Source organism: Thermobia domestica, chromosome 12 (assembly GCF_964235325.1).
Source record: "Thermobia domestica chromosome 12, izTheDome1.hap1.1, whole genome shotgun sequence".
Taxonomy (NCBI): domain Eukaryota; kingdom Metazoa; phylum Arthropoda; class Insecta; order Zygentoma; family Lepismatidae; genus Thermobia; species Thermobia domestica.
This window is the reverse complement of record NC_137465.1, coordinates 28,500,496-28,507,456: the sequence shown is the minus strand read 5'-3', so window position 1 is coordinate 28,507,456 and position 6,961 is coordinate 28,500,496. Positions and strand designations below refer to the sequence as shown.

Sequence of the window (6,961 nt, the reverse complement as noted above, 5' to 3'; positions counted from 1 at the left end):
TGTAATTTTTATTATAATAATAACCGAAACCTCCCTTAGTTATTAGTTTCTAATTAATTATTAGTTTCTTTTCCACGAAGATTCCTTCGAAGTTGCATTCACGTATTTGTATTTTTTGTTTATAACTTTGAACCATACTCGTCCCTCGGTTTAACGGATTTCAGAATGAGAGGATAAAATCTCGAAGAGCCGATTCGGTTCTGAAACTCCTGATTTTAAACTAATTTACTGTATTCTAGTGTATATTTACAGTTCGCTATCAGGTATTTTAGAGTGTAAGATAGGATAATTTGATTAGAAAGTACTGTTCTGTATAATTCCCTTTCGTTAGGGGTCCGCATTTCGAAACTATATGAAATGATACTTATTAAACCATGATTAATACATAGGCATGAATGATACTGGTTTAGTATGAACATAACCGTTATGAAGAAAACTTCAAACGGATAGCCACTTATGCCTTATTACATAAGCACGTAATTTAATGAATATCCCGTATTCTCAAGAAAATAAGACCTAGTCATAAAAATTAGCTCTAGCATACAATTATTATTATTCTGTTCCTATAAGTCCTATTCTCAAAATATAACCCAGTAGTTGCAGAGATGGAGTCAGATTACTTTGTAGTAGCTTAGTTACTTTTTCTATAGGCAGTTTTTAGAATGTTATATTTTCTTCTTTCCTTTTCGAGCGCCGGGTTTTGAAAATCAGTGTTGGTGTCCTAAGTCACAGCCTAAAATATGGTGTATGGAATCTCAAAGGCTTAGCGTGTGCCTCAACTCTGGAAAAATTTGGAAGTTGACCTTTTTTCAAACGTGGTTTTACATATTTTAGAATAAAATGGAAGTTCTTTTCAGAGTGAAAGATACTGTTGAATGATTGTATGGCAGCGGAAACAGCGAGGTTTTAGCTTCTAACCCCTCTCTCTTTTAGTTCTCTTTTCGCTTTTCTGAACGCTCTATTGACTTATATATTTAAGAAAAGGAAAGAAACAGAAGCGAATGAAATCAGTTGAATGGAGTAAACGAATGCAGTTCGCATTGTTGAATAATGAGTTTTAGTAGGTTTTATTATATGGAATTACGTATGAGAATTAAATAAAATACAAAGTCTAAATTTAAAACATGGTCCTGTGACTGACTTGGACAAAGAAAGCACCTGTAATACTCACAGCTTGTCTGTCTAATCAATGAGTAACACAATACTCTTACTGATAGCCCCTATTGCCAATTGTATTTCTTTGAATAAAACGGAGAGAAATGTGATGTTTAAAATTTTACACCTTAGGGAGCACCCGGGTTTGAACCAGGGACCTCTCGATCTGCAGTCGAATGCTCTACCACTGAGCTATACCCCCATGAAAAGCAGAAGGCATACGCTATATCTTCCATGTATGGAACCGGAAGTAGTAGTAGGTTTCCAACGTTTGTAGTTTCTAGAGTGATAGGGACAGAGACAAAACCATTAGTTGAACCATTGAATTCATTTAAGAAAAGAGAAAAATAACTTCTTGCTATATGTTACCGTTTTTAGTCTTTGTGGATCAATCTGAAACATGAAGTTAAAGCAAACATCGAATATCCACTTCCAGTTTCAGTAGAGTAATAATGGCCGTGATAGTATCGATTTTTGGAATGTTGAATCCATACCAGAAGCCATACCTCGCTATTTATTACCATTTTTACACTATGAAAAGTTGAAACCAGTAACTGTAGATTTTTACTATTGTAGTTTCTGTTTGAATAGAGGGTTACGAATGAATGATCCTATATACAAGGAAATTTTAAGAAAAATCCGTTTGCCCATGTTAAAGAAATTTCCGGAAAGTGCGATGTCAGTCCAGTAGCGCTGTTGTAGTAGTTCAGTAGACAATGAGCGGTGGAGAGAGTAGATTCTGTTTCCGTTCACTCGTCCGCTATAACAATTGAAAATTAAGGCTCCAATAGATAAGGACATCAATGTGAAGTGCGTGTAGTAATACGATTTTTGAGTAAATTGAACTCTCGGCAGCAGGAATTGATTACAACAATTCAGACAAGCCATCCAGAACGAGCGTCGGATAATGGTGAGTTTCAGTCTGGTATTGGTTGACAATAATGCTCGACGTACTCAAAACTTTCGAAGTAACACTACTGGGATGTTATTGATCATCCTTCCTGTAGTCCAGATTTTGCGCCGAGCAACTAGTGCCTCTTCGGGCACATGAAACAGTGGATTATGTCGACCCCAAGGATGTTCTAAAATAATGGATCTGCGCTTACAACAAAATCTTGAAGCCATACGTAACAGTTTCGCCACACATACTCTGCCCATTCCGCACAATAAGATAGCAAAGTTCTGAGCCAACAATCATGGTGGAAACGAAAGTAGCCAATCAGACGATGGCGGAAACGAGAGTAGCCAATCAGACCTACCGATGTTCGTTTTTTTTTTTTTTTTTTTTTTTTGGATTCATTGAGTTAATGGAATGAAGATACATATGGCTATACCCTCTACTTTATAACATCCTTAGTCGCCCCGCTTCGACAATGCACTTCACAATGCTGTTAGCGAACGGCTTCATTCCCAGGCAGGACATCTTTTTGTAGAAGGAATGTCAAACCTTGTAAAACGTTATGGAAATTGCTCCAATTTGAATGGTTAAGACGTTGAAAAGTAATGTAGTGTTTTACTTTTCTAATGCCTATAATAAAAGTTCTCTATCTGCGAGTGTATGTCAGTGATAACCAAATGATTCTTCCTTCCTTTCTTTTTTTGTTCGAATTGTTCTCGTTTTCTTGTAATACCGAGTTGGTATCGACAAAATATTCCCACGCTGTGTTATGCTGTGATTCATATTGACAAACTCACAGATGGACATGGCCTTTCTATATGAGTTCCGATACTTATACATACCAAAGTTTGGAAGTTTATAAGGCCATTAAATTGATTTTAAGTAATTTCATTTAGAGAAGAAATTTGAGTTCACAATAATTACTGACCTCATAAAATAAACGCCCCAGATTTCTGATCTATAAGAACAGACATGATGGGAACAGTGAAAGGCACCGATCCAGGAATGGAGCGGTCCTCAAAGTTTCCTTGGGCTTCCTTAATATCTGGATATTTATGTTTGAATATCTGTTAAAGGAAACTATAATATACTCGAATAAATTTCCCCAAAGTTATTCAGAAATCGGTGCCACTAAAATTATTCGTTAATTTACTCAACAAAATTTTATGGATAGTACATACACTTTCCCCATTCTCTTTATTGTCATTAAGTTATTTTTATTTTTATTTTTTTTAAAAACAGAAAACAGTGAAGGGATCATAGGTGCATTATAACTTTATAAAGCAGAACTATATTTAAAAGGGGAACTTTTATATTTTTATCAGTAGCGCACGCAGAATATCAACCATACGGGGAAGACGGGCTCCAAGCTTACAAGTTCATATCATTTCAGAATTTTCTATACCTTCATATGCTAAATGTATATTTTTCACATCTTGTTTTAGCGGGTTTGAAATTCGGAACTCGCCTCCATTTATTTGTTACGTTTTGATGCATAAACTGACATGTCAAATGTAAAGAGAATGTGTCGAATTTCGAAGACAATCTATTTTCACTTCTCATCTGAAAATCAAACCAAGATACGAATACTAAATTTAAATTGTACGAATAATAACAATTTATTTTCCAATTCCAACGCGCTGGCTAATGAAGAAAACAAAAGCAAACGATTAACTAATCAAGATATCTGAAAAAATTCCGAGAACTCCGAAAATGGCACGTATGTGAAGTTGCCCCCCCCCCCACTTTCAAATTTCGATTCGAAACTGAAGCCAATCGATTGTTTTTCCTTTGTTATTGATTGTTTTGAAGAAAAAATCGTTTGTTTCGGAAAACGTACAGAAATATTCAAAAAATAAAGTTGGGGGGGACAACTTCACACTAGCCCCCCACTTTAAAATTTCGATTCGAAACCGAAGCCAATCATTGGTTTTTCGTTTGTTATTGATTGTTTTGAAGAAAAAAATGTTTGTTTAGAAAAACGTACGGACATATTCACAAAATGAAGTTGGGGGGCAATTTTACGCTGCCCCCTTTTCAACTTTCGACTCCAAACTGATGCCAATCGTTTGTTTTTTCGTTTGTTATTGATTGTTTTGAAGAAAAAAATCGTTTGTTTCGAAAAACGTACAGAAATATTCAAAAAATAAAATTTGGGGGGCCAAACACAATAGCCCCATTTTAAAATTTCGATTCGAAACCGAAGCCAATCGTTTGTTTTTCGTTTGTTATTGATTGTTTTGAAGAAAAAATCGTTTGTTTCGAGAAACGTACGGACATATTCACAAAATAAAATTGGGTGGTCAACTTCACACTGCCCCCCCCACTTTCAAATTTTGATTCCAAACGAATGCCAATCGTTTGTTTTTCGTTTGTCATCGATTGTTTTGAAGAAAAAATCGTTTGTTCCGAAAAAGTTACGGAGATTTTCACTAAATAAAATTTGGGGGTTGGCAATTTCCGGCTGGGCTCACTAGTATGAAATGTCGACTCAAAACGGAAGCTAATCGTTAGTTTTTCGTTTGTTATTGATTGTTTTGAAGAAAAAATTGTTTGTTTAGAAAAACGTACATGAATATTCAAAAATAAAGCTAGGGGTGCCATTGAGCCGTTTCATGCTGTAGAATACATTCTGGTCGCTCCTTGATGTGATTCAATTTAAACTTCTATAACTTACTCTCTAATTAAAGTAGGAAGATAATTTTGGTATCAATGTGATTATGAAGGATGAAGCATCCCGCCAATATGTATTTCATGTATCTGACAGTACTTCAACAGACGGGGGTGGGAAACTCCCTTTTTGTTCCATCAGGATTTTGGAGATGGCATTCCTTTCCCCTTGTGGTGCACACATAGAAATTGGTTTAGAAATCGATGAAGTAGTTCACTACATGCTAATACTCCTATATGCGTACTTGTTGCTTGTATGGGGGAGGAGGCCAAAGTTGGACAAGTTTTTGAGTCTCAGTTATTTGTCGTAAATTACATTTATTTTCAGGGCGACTTTTTCTAAGAATGTGGAAGGGATTCTACAAATGTTACCTCGTTGAGATCTGCGTACTTTAGAGTTTCCAACGAGTTTCCAATTGGCAACCCCCAAATTTTATTTAGTGAAAATCTCCGTAATTTTTTCGAAACAAACGATTTTTTCTTCAAAACAATCAATAACAAACGAAAAACAAATGATTGGCATTAGTTTGGATTAGAAATTTGAAAGTGGTTGCAGCATGAAGTTGGTCCCCAACTTTATTTTGTGAATATGACCGTACGTTTTTCGAAACAAACGATTTTTTCTTCAAAACAATCAATAACAAACGAAAAACAAATGATTGGCTTCGGTTTCGAATCGAAATTTGAAAGTGGGGGGCTAGTGTAAAGTTGCCCCCTCCAGCATTATTTTTTGAATATTTTTGTACGTTTTTCGAAACAAACGATTTTTCTTCAAAACAAACAATAATAAACGAAAAAGAAACGATTGGAATCAGTTCCAGTCGAAAGTAGAAAGTGGGGAGCAGCATGAAATTGGCCCCCAACTTTATTTTGTGAATATTTCTTTACTTTTTCCGAAGCAAACTATTTTCTTCAAAAAAATCAATAACAAACGAAAAACAAACGATTGGCATCAGTTTGGAGTCGAAATTTGAAAGTGGGGGCTAGTGTGAGTTTGGCGCCCCAAACTTTATTTTGTGAATATGTCAGTATGTTTTTCGAAACAATGATCATTTCTTCGAAACAATCAATAACAAACGAAAAACAAACGATTGGCTTTGGTTTCGAATCGAAATTTGAAAGTGGGGGACTAGTGTGAAGTTGCCCCCCATGTTTTTTAAATATTACTGTACGTTTTCGAAACAAACGATTTTTTCTTCAAAACACCAACAACAAACGAGAAACTAACGATTGGCTTCAGTTGTGAGTCGACATTTCATACTAGAGAGCCCAGCGGGAAATTGCCAACTCCCAAATTTTATTTAGTGAAAATCTCCGTCAGTTTTTCGAAACACACTATTTTTTCTTCAAAACAATCAATAACAAACGAAAAACAAACGATTGGAATTAGTTTGGTTTAGAAATTTTAAAGTGGAGGGGCAGCGTGAATTTGACCCCCCAACTTTATTTTTTGAATATTTCTGTATGTTTTTCGAAACAAACGATTTTTTTCTTAAAAACAATCAATAACAAACAAAAAACAATTGATTGGCTTCAGTTTCGAATCGAAATATTAAAATGGCTGCTATATTAGTACTCCTATGAACGTTTACTCTGATACCGTCTAATCTACCCTGACATCTGTGCCTGTAGCAGCTCTAGCCTACTGATAACAAAGATGAACCTTGCTTAGTGGTGAAAGAATACATTTTGGAATGATCTTTAGAGAAAATGTAACTTCCATCACTTGAATCATAAGTTCGAAATTTAGGATGATAACCAGTAGTATCATTCAAATCACTTAAAAAACAGATTCTATGATTGGTATTTAATAATCAGTTTCATTTTGACTTAGTATTAATATTGTATGATTATATTATTGTTGTTATGATTTATTCCAATAATACTAGTAATAATGACTAGGATTAAGTCATATAGCATATTTATATTGACATTTTATACATTAATTTTCATTGGTACGGACATTTTCTATTAATTAAAAAGAAATTAACGTAAGACGGGGTTACCTTGCACAAAATATGAAAAGAATTGCAAACTTCTCTGTCGGTAAAACCATAAACTGTAAAGAGAAAGTTTGAACTGCCAACGTAAGATAGAACATGTAACTGTATTTTGGCTATAATGTTGGCGTTTAACTTCAATTCTAATTACCCGGAGGGTATGTTGTTGTAGAGGTGTGGAAAGTGGTCACGGTAAAGGCCGAAAAAATTTGAAAGATATCACCTACAAGAATTTCCG

The 6,961-nt window shown here is 34.9% G+C and overlaps 1 non-coding gene across 1 annotated transcript; it reads right to left on the bottom strand.

Moving 5' to 3' along the window:
* Positions 1-1,285: 1,285 nt before the first annotated feature.
* On the bottom strand, positions 1,286-1,357 carry TRNAC-GCA (transfer RNA cysteine (anticodon GCA)). The gene has a single exon. It is a non-coding gene; the product is annotated as a tRNA-Cys (tRNA).
* Positions 1,358-6,961: the final 5,604 nt, after the last annotated feature.